Source organism: Acomys russatus, chromosome 19 (assembly GCF_903995435.1).
Source record: "Acomys russatus chromosome 19, mAcoRus1.1, whole genome shotgun sequence".
NCBI lineage: Eukaryota > Metazoa > Chordata > Mammalia > Rodentia > Muridae > Acomys > Acomys russatus.
The window spans coordinates 28536558-28553316 of record NC_067155.1 but is presented as its reverse complement, the minus strand read 5'-3'; the positions used below and the strand labels follow the sequence as shown (position 1 = coordinate 28553316).

General features: G+C 46.8%; 1 protein-coding gene and 1 pseudogene across 2 annotated transcripts in view; one reads left to right on the top strand and one right to left on the bottom strand.

The window, feature by feature from the left end:
• The window catches only part of Wasf3 (WASP family member 3), a 52332-nt gene extending 37612 nt beyond the window's left edge, over nt 1-14720 (bottom strand). For both annotated transcript variants that reach the window (XM_051162887.1, XM_051162888.1), the window contains exon 1: nt 14630-14720. The gene's annotated coding sequence lies outside the window, so the exon portion shown is untranslated. The remainder of the gene's footprint in view (nt 1-14629) is intronic.
• LOC127203943 (inhibitor of nuclear factor kappa-B kinase subunit alpha-like) lies at nt 5732-7783 on the top strand (annotated as a pseudogene).
• Nucleotides 14721-16759: the final 2039 nt, after the last annotated feature.

Sequence of the window (16759 nt, the reverse complement as noted above, 5' to 3'; positions counted from 1 at the left end):
CAGCTCTCACAGCACTGGACAGGTGGACAGAGTGCAGAGAGGAGCTAGAAAGCAGCACCTGAGCAAGTGGGAAGGCGGGAAAGGCCAAGGTCTCCTGCACCTCTGCCATACCGCACTGCCACAACGGTGGACCAGCAGTACCCTTCGTCCCTGCAAGGCTAGCCTGTGCTTTGCTGGCGGGTCTGGCTTCCTTGGCGCCAACATCTTGGCCTGTGACCCCATCTTGGCCTCCACTTCTCAAACTAAAACTAACACTAGCATCCCCAAGAACAGTCAAAGAGAGCACGTGGCAGGAGGGCGGGGACTTAGGACTTGCCAGAATACCATTCCGCAGGTGGGGGGAATGATACTCTGGTAGGTGACACGCAGTCCTTGTCACGTGGCATGATTCAGTTGCTGAAGATGTCACTTGGTGACCTGGAAAATGCCCTGGTGGGGGGACGTGACATGGCAGGGGCAACAGTGCAGACATCTAAATGCGTCAAAGGTCAGGGAGGGGGGTGGTCCATGCACAAAACAGCAGTTTGGTCGGTCAGTGATAGCCCTGCAGCACTAACGCTCTGTGTAAAGTCAACAAGAGGCTGAGCGCTGTAACTGAGCAGATCATGGCCAAGGCTGAGAACCACAGAACCTTGACGGTGGGTACAAAGGCATCCTCTCAGGAGCTGCCCCTGGAAGCGCAGACACGGTGGGAAACTGTGGGATAAGAGCCACCGGTGGAATTAAGAGCTGGGAAAGTCTGCCAGGTAAGACAGAAACAGCACGCTGGTCAGAGCCCCAGTGGAGAAACCTGGCATCCTAAGACTCAGAGGGAATGTACAGGCCGACGTATAAGATGCTTCTGAGTCCAGGCATCTCCAGAAGATGCTGCAGCGGATGTTCTTCCTCTGTAACAAGCTGATGACTAGGACCACACAGTGGCAAAACCCAGCCTTGGAAGGGCTAAGTCCAGTAAGAAAAACATCAACGGGGATCGTGCTGATCAATCAGAAAGAATGCATGGTGGCCAATATGTTGGAGGTCTGTGTCTCTAGCGGGTGAGTCCTCCAGCGACCCTCAGAATGCCAACGGTGGACGGGATCCAGCGTTCGAGGCTGTGTTAGGACAGCCCCTCCTAGATTAAAGGCAAACTGACGCATTTTCCTCCCCTGACACAAAGCGGGAACAGTCCATGCCCGTTAGGTTGGGCTTGCTGGGGCAAGAGACCCTCACATTGGCTGAAATCACAGCTCCCTGTTTGCATGCGCTGTGGCATAAGTAGTTAATTCACCCAGTCTGTAAGACACAGCAGACCCCAGGAGACATAGGAGTGTCCATGGGAGGCGGGTGGAACCGCAGCAGGACCCAGTGCACACCCAGGGACTCCGCCCGCTATCACTGCAGTTCTGCTGTGACCAAGTCAGGGCAGAACCTAAGAGTAGGAGGAGTCTTGTGAGCAGCGAGGCCATGCCTCCCAGGCTGCGCTGGAGCTGCAGACTCAGCATGGCCAGATGAAGGGGAGGAAGCTCCAGCCTGCCGGTCACACTGCTCACCTCAGCACATGGTGCTGGTCAGAGACTGAACACAGCTGCAATGAACAGCGAAGAGAGACAGAAGGGAGGGAAACTCAACAGGAGCCACTGTGGGCAGCAACCAGCTTGTCTACTTTCTATGCAGAGAAAAGCAGTCTGAGATTGAAGCATGTACAGGTAATCAGACAAGCAAATGCCTGGGTAGCTTAAGGAGGTCAGGGTAAAGGCAAATTCACACTCACGTACATGCATGCATGCACCCATGCACACACACACACAGACACACACACATACATGTACACGTGTGCTCACACACAATCCCCACAGTGCAAAAAAGACAGTGAATACAAAGCTGACAGGACGTGTCTCTGAGGCAGCAGTTCCGTTGGGCTGGCCCAGTGGGTGTCTGTACATCGTCCCATCTGATCCGCTTTATGGGAGACTTTTACATATGGTATCTAAAATTCTGAGTTAGTTACAGAGTCTTTCCAGAAAGATAAAGAAAACCAGATGATTTCATCAACTGAGGGCATCCCATCAAAGACTCCATGCTGCCTACTAGGAAAGGCTTCCATTCTGATACTTCCAGTCTGCTCCTGTGCTACAAAGCTTCAGTAGACAAACTTTCAGCTTGCAAACATGTTAGCTTCATCCCTGAACACATTAACATGGAGTCAAAAATGCTGGATGGCACTCATCCTCAACTATGTTAGCAACGAAGGACCCAAATACCCGCACATTTCTCTTTTCTTAATTCCTTTTTAAATTAGATTTTTTTAAAAAACTACTTATGCAAGTTATCCCTATTTGCAGATGATATGATAGTGTACATAAGTGACCTCCAAAATTCCACCAGAGAACTCCTACAGCTGATAAACACCTTCAGCAAAGTAGCTGGATACAAAATCAACTCAAAAAAACCAGTTGCCCTCCTGAATACAAATGACAATCATGCTGAGAAAGAAATTAGGGAAACTACACCTTTCACGATAGCCACAAATAATATAAAGTATCTAGGTGTAACTCAAACCAAACAAGTGAAAGATCCCTATGAAAAAAATTTCAAGTCTCTGAAGAAAGAAATTGAAGATGACATCAGAAGATGGAAAGATCTCCCTTGTTCGCAGATGGAGAATTAACATAGTAAAAATGGCCATCTTACCAAAAGCAATTTACAGATTCAATGCAATCCCTATCAAAATACCTACACAAATTTTTAAAGAGCTTGAAAGAGCAATTCTCAACTTCACATGGAAAAACAAAAAACTCAGAATAGCTAAAACAATCTTGTACAATAAAAGAACCTCCAGAGGATTCTCCATGCCTGATCTCATGCTGTACTATAAAGCAACAGTAAATAAAACAGCATGGCACTGGCATAGCAATAGGTTGGTTGATCAATGGAATCAAATTGAAGACCCAGAAATAAATCCATACACCTATGGGTACTTGATTTTTGACAAAGAAGCCAAATCCATACAATGGAAAAAGGATAGCATCTTCAACAAATGGTGCTGGTCTAACTGGATGGCTACATGTAGAAAATGCAATTAGACCCATATTTATCACCATGCACAAAACTCAAGTCCAAGTGGATCGAAGACCTCAACATAAAACCAGATACACTAAATCTGTTAGAAGAAAAAGTGGGGAAGAGCCTTGAACTCATTGGCACAGGAGACAACTTCCTGAACAGAACACCAACAGCTCAGGCTTTAAGATCAACAATTCATAAATGGGACCTCATGAAATTGAGAAGCTTCTGTAAGGCAAAGGTCACCATCAACAGAACAAAGCGACAACCTACAGACTGGGAAAAGATCTTCACCAACCCTACATCCGACAAAGGGCTAATATCCGAAATATATACTCAAGAAATTAAACACCACCTAACCAAATAAGAAGTGGGGTTCAGTGCTAAACAGAGAATTCTCAACAGAGAAATATCAAATGGCTGAGAAACACTTAAAGAAATGCTCAACATCCCTAGCCCTCAGAGAAATGCAAATCAAAGCAACTATGAGATTCCATCTTACACCCATCAGAATTGCTATGATCAAAAATTCAAGTGACAGCACATGCAGGTGAGGATGTGGAGAAAGGGGAACACTCCTCCATTGCTGGTGGGAGGGCAAACTTGTACAACCACTTTGGAAATCAATCTGGTGCTTTCTCAGGAAATTGGGAATAGGGCTACCTCAGGACCCAGCTATTCCACTCCTTGGAATATACCCAGAAGATGCTCCAGCACACAACAAGGACATTTGCTCAACCATAGCAGCCTTATTCATAATAGCCAGAACATGGAAACAACCTAGATGTCCTGTCCCTCAGTCGAAGAATGGATAAAGAAACTGTGGTACATTTACACTATGGGATACTACTCAGCTATTAAAAACAAGGAAATCTTGAAATTTGCAGGCACTAGAAATGATCATCCTGAGTGAGTTAACCCAGACCCAGAAAGACACACATGGTATATACTCACTTATAATTGGATACTTGCCCAACAGGGATGTCCTCTGAGAGTCTTCACTCAGCAGGGTATCAGGACAGATGCTGGGACTCACTAGTGGGACTCCAGGTGAGACTGGTATGGAAGAACGGGGAGATAGAAGGACCCAGAGGGTCCAGGAACCCTATAACAAGACCATCAAGGCTGGCGGATTTGGACCCAGGGGCCCTGGCACAAACTGCTGTACCAACCAAGGACAATGTATGCAGTAAACCTATACGCCCTGTTCAGATCTAGCCAATGGATAGCACATCCTCCACAGTGGGGACTGACTCTGACATGAACTCTGGTGCCCCCTATTTGACCACTTCCCCTTGGTGGGGAGGCCTGGTTGCACTCAGAGGAAGGGGAAGCAGGCTACCCGGATGAGACCTGATAGTCTGTGATCATATGGTCACAGGTCTAGGGGAAGGAAATAGGGTGAAAGAGGGAAAAGAGGGGAAACGGGAGGATACAAGTGAGTGAATAACAATCGGGATGTAATCTGAATAAATTGTTTAAAAAATAAAATTTTTTAAATGGAAAAAAGATTTAAAAAACTGTTTATGATATTTAGTAATTTGTTGGTCTATTCCTAGATGGTAAAGTAATATTAATCTTGGTAGTATTAACTTGTAATAAAGTTATCTTTCCTGGGAATTAGCACAGCTGTTCCACATGGGTGTAGCCGTGAGATCAAGCCCACAAAAGACCAACTAAAATGAAAAGACAGCAAGTTTGTTCAAATATTCCAAACAATAAATTAAGTTCATAGGCTGCAAATAACTGTCAGTGTGGGGGAAACAGAGAGTCAATCAAGCATTATCATAAATGCCAGTTGTTTCCCTCAGTTGCGTCATTAACCCCTCTGCTGGTCTTGATCATTTTAATTTTATATTACTGCTGTGATCTGTTACATGTCATGACAAATACAGACAATTAAAAAAAATCAAATCTGGATCACAATGGCTAGTAGATTTTGACTTGATCCAAAAATTGCAGGCTTTTCCTAATGCCTTTATCAGTCCGTACTGTCTCCTGAAGATGCTGCCCTGCCTAGCACCCAGCATCATCAGTGCCTAGGGATGAGCCTTTCCTGCTGACGAGACATTAATCATATTTAACGAACTGCATGTAGTCCCCACATGTACAAAACGTGATGCTTGGCCAACAGGGGGCTGTGAGCCTGAGTCCCTGGAAAGACCCCCACTGGCCACTGAACCCTCTGCAAGGCTGCCTTACCAATCGAAATTCACTCATGGCAGAGGTAGTTTATCTTGTATACAATATTCCTTCAGGCCCTGAAATGGCCATTCCATGCCCACTTCTGTGCCTGATCTACCATTCTGTACCTAACAGATAAAACAGATTTGGACTATATTAACTTAACAAAGGCCCAGTTTTATCACCCAAAGGCCAAGAATGCCCCCAAACCGCATCTGAGGTCACGCTGAGCCTTCCCAGCTTTGCCTTCCCCGAGGTGTACTTGAAAAGTGCTCTCATTTATTACTTTCTTTGTCCTGGCACTATAAAAATACCATCAAACTATTGCAATGTTGGAACATATTATTTAAGATAACCTGAGCCAGTGCTCCTGGGCCATGCTGTTCATATTTCACTCTAGATTGAACGACCTCTTGTGTTTTTGTGGGGAGACTTGCTTCATAATAAAACCCCTGAAGAGTGGACTGGCGGCGGAGCCTGAGGCGCCTGGCGCTCCCGCCACATGGAGCAGCCCCTGGTGCTGCGGCCAGGTGCAGGCAGCCCCAGGGAGATGCAGGGGTGGCTTGGCACCAGCAGCTTCAGGGATGTCTGTCTGTACCAACACCAGGAACTTGATCTCAGAATAGCAATTAAGTCTTGTGGCCTAGAGCTAAGTACCAAAAACAGAACGACAGTGTCACAAAACCCAGATCATGAAAAAGCTGAGCCATGCAAATGTCCTGGAGGCTCGTGATGCTGCTCCGGAGGAAGTGGATTTTTCAGTTAACAATGTGCCTCTCTTCTCACCATGGAGTGCTGTTCTGGGGGAGGCCTTTGGAAGCTACTCAACAAGGCAGCAAAGTATTGTGGACTTAAAGAAAGCCAGATACTTTCTTTACTGAGTGCCATAGGATCTGCGATTCGATATTTGCATGAAAACAAAATTATGCATCGAGGTCAAAACTGTAGTTCTTCAAGAAGTTGACGGGAAGATAACGCATAAGATAACTGATTTGGGTTATGGCAAAGCTGTTGACCGAGCAAGTCCCTGCACATCTTTTGTGGGGACACTGCAGCATTTGGCCTCAGAGCTCTCTGACGACAGGCCATAGACAGCCACTGTGGATCACTGGAGCTTTGGGACCACGGTGTTTGAATGCACTGCTGGAGCCAGGCCTTCTTTTCATCATCTGCAGCATGAGAAGATGAATAAAACCCAAAGTGGATGTTCGCATGTGAAGGGGTGACCAGAGAGGTTCAGTTTGGTGGCCATTTACCTCAGCCAGGCAGCCTTTGCAGCTTAATAGAGCCCTCGGAAAGCTGCCTGCAGCTGACGCAGAACTGGGACCCACAGCACAGAGGGGACCTATGGATCTTACTCTGAAGCAGCCAAGTTGTTTTGGACTAATGGGTCACTCTCGGGTTAATGATAGTGCACATCTTAACTGTGACTTCTGCAAAAGTCCTTTCTTCTCTGTCACCATGTGGTGAAAGTGTTCATTCACTGCCGTCTCAGACTGAGCATGAAGCAGGAATAAAGATCAGTCCTCAAGAACTTCTGTCAGAGACAGGAATTTCTCTGGCTCCTCGGAAACCATCCTCTTAGAACGTTCTAGATGAAGTTAGAGGCTGGGAGAGCTACCTGGTTTATTGGTTTGATAAAAGCAAGAGTGTGTGTGAAGGAACATTTGCATCCACAAGTTTATCTGACTGTGTAAACTATATTGTAGAAGACAGCAAGACACAGCTTCCAATTACACAGCTGTGTGAAGCATGGGCCGAACAGCACACTATGTATCTGGGCTAACAGAAGACTACAGCAGGCTCTTCCAGGGACAAAGAGCAGCGATGTTAGGTCTCCTCAGACATAGCGCTAGCTTGGCAAAACTGAAGAATACTTACTTTGATCTCAGCATCACAGCAACTCAAAGCTAAACTGGAGGGTTTTTTTTTTTCGCAAAAGCATTCAGCCTGACTTGGAGGGATTCAGTGAGCAGGTGGCTTACGGGATGTCTCCACAAAAAAAGAAACGGAAGAGGCCACTCACTGCGCCGAGGCTGGTGTCACTGCACACACCCTGAGTATCAGATATGTCTTTGCACACTGAAATCAGGGAGCTGCAGAAAAGCCCCCGTGGAAGACGGCAGAGGGATGTGATGAGATCACTGGAACCATGCGCCGCTGATAAAGCACAGACCCACGGTCCACTCCTACAGTGACGGCAGGAACAGGCGTCAGGACCGTGTTCCCGAGGAGCTGTTTGGTCATCTGAGCAAGCTGTTGGGCTGGAAGTGACATCCTCGGTAACATGAAAGAAGCTGACGATGCTGTGCTGTTTAGGCAGGGAAAGAAGTTTGGCCCCTCCTTAAAATTGCCTGTACACAGAGTTCTGCCCACTCCCTGGGAGGAGCCAGTCTAGAAGGCACAGTCACCCCTCCAGCAGCAGCATGGCTGCCTCCCCCCAACACACACACAGTCCGACATGTGTGGTAACTGCTCAGGATGGAGAGACGTTAGCACAGATGACAGAAGGAAATCTGAACTGTCTCGGCCATGTAAGTACTATTATTCGTGAGGCAGCCGAGGGACAGAGCAGGAGTTGGATGGGTCTGCAGTGGAGTTGGTTGACAAAATGACACGCCATTTGTCCACTGTCCTCAAGCCCATGCAAATTGTTCTGACACATATTCGAAATTCATTGTTTCTCGCTGAAGCAGTTTTCCACAGGCCAGTCAGGGGAAGAGACGGACGTGATCAGAAACTACGAATGACTGTACAAACACAGCGCCTTGATTTTTTTTTAAATGATTGTGATTTTATAGAAAATTAGTGAAGTTAATTATTTTTAACACTGCAACTGTCTAGGGAGATCAATAGTGACCTGTTTATCTTTAAAATTGTTTAGCTGATGGAAAAGCTATCTTCTAAAGTTTTACATGTTAGACATAGGGCCCACATGGTATTGGTATACAGAGATGAAAAATTCCCTGGTGTTCATTTTAAGTAAAAGTTGTCTACAGGGTTTCTGTGGAAGAAACTGTACTTCCTGAAGACTAAAAGCTGCCTTCTTGCGTTGCACACAGCATGTGCTCTTCTTGGCATCATAAGGAGTTAGATGGATCCCATCTTTAATCACACATTTAACAGTGCCTTTTCCTTTCGTAAGGGATTGTCATAGGTGCCTTCGATATCACCTGGCCATAATGAATTGTGCCGTGTGCTATATGTATGTGTATTTAAGGTGTACATTTAATAATGTCGAAGAGAAGATTCTTGTTTATTTATAATGTATTTGAAGGTTGTATGTTTTTGTATAAAAATGGGTCACTTGTTTAAACAATCTTTTGTGTCTTGTCATACAAGTTTCAAGAGGTCCGCATCCCTTTATAATTACAGTCTCAAAAGCCAAGAAGGTCTGAAAACAAGGTTTTCATAAGCTTGGTAACAAAATTTACTTGCTTCTGGTTCTATTCTGACCTGACACTGAATCTGCTTATCCATTTAATGTGAATATTCATTTATTTTGCTGCATAAACATTAATGGGTTTGATTATTCTGGGGGGGTTGATTATTGAGGGTTGGTGTACTATGGTGTGTGCACTGAATTATCATTCTGATATCTGAAAAATTCTTAATTGTGAAACCTCAAAACATCTGGACTTAGGGGTTTCAGATAAAAGATTGTGTATCACTGCCGGGAGTGGTGGCGCACGCCTTTAATCCCAGCACTCGGGAGGGAGACAGAGGCAGACAGATCGCTGTGAGTTCAAGGCCAGTCTGGTCTACAAAGTGAGTCCAGGACAGCCAAGGCTACACAGAGAAACCCTGTCTCGAAAAAAAAAAAAAAAAAAAAAAAAAAAAAAAAAAGATTGTGTATCTGTTAAATAATTTAGAAGATGTTATTTTGTTTTTTTTTTAAAGTGAAATGTTTTTATATTCTAATTTTTCACTTTGCATATTAAATGATTTTAAAATTAAAATAAGGCCACATATGAAAACCTGTGGCCAGCGTTCTACCAAATGGAGAAAACACTAAAGGCTTTCCACTAAGACAAGGAAGAAGGCAGGGCGTCCACTCTCTGCACTCTCATTCAACGCAGCACTTGAAGCCTTCACTAGCACCATCAAGCAGGAGGAAAATAAAGGGGTTGGAGACAGGAAAGGAAGAACTGAGACGTCCCTATTTGTAGACCGTGTGATGCTCCACACAAGAGACCTAAAGGTTCCAACCTTCTGTAAAACCTGGCAGAGCCAACGATTCTGTCTTTTCTATTTTTGATGTGTCAGTGACCTTTAGTCTGATTGCTGCATGCCAGGCAATTAAGAGTGCGGCATGTGGCAGAGCTAAATTGGGTGGCACAGACTGCACTATGCGCACTGGACTAAGTGTGTGCATGCTGCAGGTGTTGGCTTTCTAATTACATGAACTTGTACTTCACCTCAGTGGCATCAGTCTTGTGACCCCAGGCAGTGAGTGACATGATCCTGACCAGGGCTCCACTCTGTCTTTTCACCTAAGGGCGCCCTTTCCACTTCCCAGGGCCAGGGCCCAGATCTGCTTGCCTCAGGGTCAGCACACTCCCACGTGGAGGCAATTGTCTCCCACCGCCTCCCAGGAGACAGCCCTCTCTTCCCACAGTCAAAGCCAGGCCTTCCTGAAGTCCCACCAGTCACGTGGTCCCCTGCAGCCACACTGCCTGTGCCTGTCTTCTACCTCGTATTTCTCTGGCACCTGGGAGGCAGAGGGGCGGGTGAAGATCATGCTAACCAAAGTACCGCATGGTGCTAAACTGTCTCCTCTGCTGTCTGCGCTGTGGTCTGTCGGCTCGAGAAGTAGAGACATCCTTGACGCCCAGTGCAACCCTATTTTCTCTCCTCCCCGCCTCCTTGAAAGTCCCCCTCAAGGCTGGAGAGATGGCTCAGCAGTTAAGAGCACCATCTGCTCTTCCAGAGGTCCTGAGTTCAATTCCCAGCAACCACATGGTGGCTCACAACTATCTATACCTTCTAAAGCCTTCTTCCGGTGGATAAATGAATGAGCCCTCTGGCCCCTCCACTCCTCACGCCACCACATGGCTGGCAGTACACACGCACTTGAGAGTCCTGCCTTACTCCCTCTTGTACTTTGCACATCTGTGATTAGCTTTTGGGTGACCACTGTACGCACGTGGCTATTAATGCCATAACCTAAGCTTGCTCAGGCCAGGAGAATAATCCTAAGTCTCCGTGGGCCGGGATCCGGTATGGCTCCCTGTAACACAAATACTGTTTGCTTGGTCTCTGTGAAGAAACTGGGTGTGTAAGACTAGCTGCACACCCGAGTCACCAAGATGACTCAGGTAAATGCTGTGTGAGCCATGCCAAAGGAAAAGGCAACGCCCCAAAGGAGGAGGGGTCCTCTCTACTGTGTGTAGCCTGGCGTCCTTTCAAGCCCCAACACACACACACACACACACACACACACACACACACACACGACACACACACACACACGCACGCACACACGCACATGAACAGACACACATGCACATGTGCACACACACACACCGACTATGAGATATACATGACTAGCTGTGCATGTAAACAGGTGTGCATCCTTTTGAATGATAACAATTATTTATAGAAATTACTTTAAAAGTTTTATACTCAGTGAAGGAATAGACATTCCAGCATAGATTTGCCCTTCAGGTTCCAATTCATAGGAATAAAAAGGACCCACATTTCAAGTATCTGAGTAATACTGCTGAGCTACACGTGACAAACAACCTCCAATGGCTGAAGAGCAACACTTGAAATGAAGGAACCACCAGCTGCAAACATGCCAAGGGCTGTGCTGGTCAGTAGGCATGGCTAAAGAGATGGCAGCAGAAGGAAGGCGGTCCCATCCAAGAAACACGCATGGCAGCCAAATGAGGAAGCAGATGAAGGTCCCTGCCCTCGAAATCAAAACAGCAGATACCAATCAAATCTGATCTTTCCTTTAGGAGTCGGGCAGAGGGACAGTTACACCTGCACCTCCCACCCCTCCGCCTGCAGCCCTAAACGGTGAGGTCCTTGGTATAGCCCCTACTGCCATCCCGAAGGGGTCCAGCCGGCCAACAGGAGCACAAGCCTGCCTGGATCAGGCACAGCTGCAGGAGCCCTGGCTCTGACTTCTGGACGTCTGTGTCTCAGCTGCCACAGTAACACCTGTCACTGTCCCTACGTGGGTGGAGAATCCCACTGTGAGTGTGGCAGCCCAGAGGGTCGATCTAGGCTGTCATTCTGACAGCAGAGAAGGCCATTCCAGGCACCGGCACTTCTGAGGTTGTTATGGCAACCACCAGGGTGGTCTTGGTTCCTACTTCCCAGCTTGCTCCTTCTGACTTGCTCAGCCTGCTTTTTTATACAACACAGGACGGCCTGCCCAGGGCCAGCACCGTCCACGGTAAGCAGGACCCCCCCCCCACGTCGATCATCAATCACGAAAAAAGCCCCACACGCTTGCCACAAGCCAGCCTGCTGGAGGCACTTTCTCGACTGAGGTTCCCTCTTCCAAAATGACTACAGCTTATGTCAGGTTGATATAAAACTAGCGAGCATCATTTCAGATGGCTGGCCGGCATCCCTCCTATCTGTGACAGCCAGGACAGGTCGGTGCAATATGCTTGTACAGGCTGGCACGGCAACACAGGACATCTACAGTTAGTCAGCCACAGACCATAAGTCTGCATAAATAGCATCCGTCTCATCCTCACGGGGCCAGCGGTAGCCCTCTGTTTCAAGCACAGCAGCTTGTGTAAACCCCAGGATCTCCATGTTCTGATGGTTTTATCATCTGTTCATGTCTCTGCCGGGACTAGGTGTGCTGAGCAGCTTTCGCGGAGAGCTGGTAATACCAGGAGCTACTGGCTTTGAAATTGCCAAGCAGGCAGAGAGCTGTTGAGAGAGCTGCCAGGAGCCACCGGCTCTGGCTGGGGACAGCGACGGGAGAGCTGCTAAGAGGGCTGACAAGAGCACCTGTCAACACTTGCTGCTGACAGCTGCTGGTAATGGGAGCTCAGACTGCTAAGGCTGAGGGCTGAGAGCCACCGGCCCGTGAAGCTCAACGCTGTAACACTAAAGAAGGCGGACTTTGCGTTTCCATGGCTTCAACCCAATTTAAGCAAAAGAACAGCAGCCGGGTGATAACATTTAAACCTGTCCACTCCACATTCAGGGCTCTATCTGACCTCTGTCCTATTATCCCACCCCAACTTTCAGAGCACTTGGATGGAAGGCACACTGTCATATGCTTTTTTAAATGTCTGAACATCCTACTGAGCCTAGGAAGTTGTCTAGTTTCAAAAGACTTAGGAATAATTCTAGCAAACCATCTATAGTCACCGGACAGGTCACATAACTGTTCTAATCATCTGGGGCCAAAAACTCAGATTTCCTCAACTCCATACTGCAAGCTTTCGTGAAAATGAGAAAGCATTTGGATATCGCTAAGCAGAAACTAATAGACACAATGTGTGACTTACAGTGATATACAATGTGACACAAATGATAACCACCAAACAAGCATAACACACGCACACCCACACGCAAACACATTCACTTATAAACACACACACACAGGCGCAAATACACACACACACACGGGTGCACACAGAGGCGCACGAGCACGTACACACACACACACTGGTACACACACACACACACACACACACACACACACACCAGACAATGTCCACTGCCATTCAGTATACATTCCTTTCTCTAGTCCTCTTGTTAGAAATAAATCACTATGGCCTATCTTCAGTATGAAGGGCATTCAAAGTTCATCAGAGTTACAGATGTTGGGGACAGTATGGGCACAGGGACACACAACAGCCCCCTCCCCTAGCTGTTGGCCCCTACTTGATTCAGAACTTTAAGAGAGTTGGGAAGTCACAGGCTATATGCTCCGTGACTGAGTCCACAGTCTGAAATGTGGGCAGCCTTAAGCCCTGAAGAATTCTTCAGTGAAGTCTCTGTGGCCTAAACCAATGGGGACTCTAGAAGGAGGCAAGTCTCAATCTGTGGGGAAAAGGACAGATTCCCAGGGACTTTAAAAACCATGGTCCTGTGACATATTAACACACTGGCCATTTTGCCTTTTTCCCTATATGTCTCCTTCAGCAGAAATATGTTAAAAATTGTGCTGCTTTCACTAGTCTCTTAAACTTACTATCTTGTGTGTCATCCCTTCTCTTCTTTGGAGACTGCAGGAGTCAATCTCACTCCTTTCTTCTTCCGCCCCCTTCCTGATTTCCTTCCCCAATTCACTGTGCTTACAGCATCTCTAGCTCACAGAGGCCGCCCTGCTCACTCCTAACATTTACTCTGTGACTAATGATTTTTGCAGACACCTTTATCACGTGCTGGAAAGACTTCTGCATTCCCGGTTTTGAAAGCGTTTCTTACTCTGAAATCTTATCAATTATGAACTCCACCACTAGACGCAATAGCGAGTGTTGCTAGGTGCATCCTTCGTCACTGATCGCAGGCTCTTAAAATGGCTCCGCGGTTGCTAATTCTGTTAATATTGCAAATCACGCCGATCTCTAGCTGCTGTCACACGCCTGGGCTTCTGAAGTAAACAGCACTTGGCATCACATATTTTCCTCTTCACACTAAATGAAATCAACTGCTAAGGATGTTTTTGCTACCAGGAGTCCTCGGTATCTGGCTAATTGAGGATGCACAGCGAGACCGCTTCCTTTCACCACCGGGAGTTTTGCAATCAGCGAAAGAGTCTCTGATTACATTTAAAATATGGGGTGGATGGTCTGTCAGCCCTGACCACCTGATGGGCACAGAAGAACTGGAAGAAAAGCGCCAGGGGATGCCCAACCTTCTGACGCTACGACGCAACAATGTCACATACTAAGGTCATGCTTGAGAACCGTACACTTCAATCACAGGGGGAGACGGTGCTGAGGAGACGGCTCCTCAGGTAAGAGCACTGGCTGCCCTTGCAGGGGACCTGAGTTCAATTCCCAGCACCCACATGACAGCTCACAGCCATTTGCCCGGGGATCTAACCCCTCGTATGGCCTCTGCATACATACATGCGGGCCAACATCCATGCACATGAAGTAAAAATAAAACATTAAAAAAAAAAATCTCATGGGGGAAAATGAATCGAACTGTTTAAGGAGACACAAACTAGATACTCATATCCCATGCTCCAAATGAAGATGAAATGAGTACATCCAGTCATAGTTTTTCTCTTTTAACATCCTGAAACACTGGTTAGAATCTAACGCCTTTAAGTATTATCAATATATTAAAATACGCAGGTAGCACATATTCAATGGTGCTGATATCGTTTACGCTATTCTATCTGCAATTGTACTCCTAGAGTGCACTGTTGCTATGCTTGAGTGAGCTGAGGATAAAAGGTAACTCCTACCATGTAGGTTGGCTTGTGGGCTGAAGGGGTCTCGGCAGCATCACCGCCACGGCTCAGGTGTCAGCAGGGACAGCAGTCAGGATCAGAACTAAACAGAAAAACAAAGGAAGGAATCAAGTAACGGCCAGCGGCAGTGTTCTCAAGCCTCCACCTAAGCCAGAAATTCAGATTTTACAACTCAACAATTCCACCAAGGGTGCCCTAATCCCAGAACTATTGATTTTTTAAATTAGTTTAAGCAAAGATCTAATGCAGGACATAAAGTCTTAAATAGCTCGGCTCTTTATTCTGGAATAACCTCTAGAAATAGCTTCAAGGACATTGAATAGTTAGCATCTTCCCAGTTTGAAGAGCTAAAGGACCAGAAAACAGTCAATTGTATCCTAAGCACCTTCAGTAACTGACCTGACCTGTTCACTTAGCAGTGAGACATGTTTGGGGCATTGTTGCCGCCGCCACAGAGTTAGTCCAACAACATTGACCATCCACGTAAGGGCTGCTCATCTTCCCAATAATACTTGTGCTTAATTAGACTCCTGTTAATCCTGTTATAAACATCTCAACAGTGAAAAAAAAAAAAAACGGAGATAAACACTAATAAAGGCAAGTCAGTCCGTTAGATGGCGAACACATAAAAATGGCGAGGAAAGAGTGCTGGGGAAAGAACTGGGATGGAGACGCACAGGCGATTTTGTTGGGAATTCAGTGAGGGCAAGACACTGAGAACAAAGAAGCTGGGGAGAACGCACTTTGCCAGACCACTTCTTAGCGGTCACCGGTGGCAGAGGGAAAGGCAGTCCAGGCTCAGGGCGGCCAAAACGGTTCTGAAACCAAGAAACGCCAACCTCAAATCTTCTAGGCAATTATCTGAACACACTGACGTACGCCAGCTCAAACAATCCTGAGAACCAATGAGGTGAGACAGCCACCACCCTTTTGAAAACATCTTTCAAAATCAGCTGTGCAGCTTGCTATTGATTTTTGAAGAGTGAAAAAGAAATGGTGGCATGGGGGCGGCGGTTACAAGGCCCCCCCCCCCACGTAGGTGGCACTGTTTTGGGGAAGAAAGGGTACCTTTAGGAAGTGGAACCTTGTTGTTGTAGGAAGCACATCACTGGGGTAGGCTTTGAGGGTTTATGACCTCCCCACTTCCTGTTTTCCTGCCCTGGTTCCTTCCCATGTATGGTTGAGACGTGAGCGCTCAGCCTCCTGCTCCTCCTGCACCATGCCGTGCCTCCTTCTCCAGGATGGACTCTATGCCTCTGCGATGGTACCAAGTAAAGTCCTCCTTCTCCCATCATTTGTTGTGGCCACAGCATTTCATCATCACAGCCACAGACAAGGAGCTAACCCACCAACATTGTCAGGCCCCACTTTAGAGATGAGTACGCGAACTGGCCGCCTCGGGGCAAGCGCCCACTACCATGGTTTCTGGAGAAGCATCTATTCCGCCGTCTGTGTGAAAGTCTGCGGAATCACTACTATCACTCTGCAGTGGAGGCCAATTCTAGAATCAGCAGTCTAACTTAGTCTTCGAAGCACATAGAACCTCCACTGCAGCATCCCAAGAAGGCAACGTGTCGCAGACCACACAGGACGAACAGGCACCAGAATCGCGGGCAGAACACTGCTGTTACTACCCCTAGGTCATGCAGCCTAGTGTGTCTCTTCAGATGCAAACACAGTTTCTTAGTTGTTGTTGTTTTTGTCCTACAAAGCTGCTAACGTTTCTAATACAGTCCATAAAGGTCTTTGAGAACTAACTAGATTCTGTGAGTGGTCTAGGGCCATTACATGTGAAACACAGCACAGGGCCAAAAGGTGAGATCCTGGGGCTGGACAGATGGCGCAGTGCTGAGGAACACTGGTTGCTCTTCCAGAGAACCTAGATCCCAGTACCCACATGGTGCTTAGGACCATCTGTAACTCCAGTTCCAGAGGACCTGATGCCCTCCCTGACTTCCATGGGCACACATGTCAGACATATGTATTCATGCAGCCAAAACTACCATACACTTAAAATAAAATGAGTAAATCTAAAAAGTAATTTTTTCTTTCTTTCTTTCTTTCTTTCTCTCTCTCTCTCTCTCTTGTTTGTTTGAGACAGAGTTTCTCTGTGTAGCCTTGGCT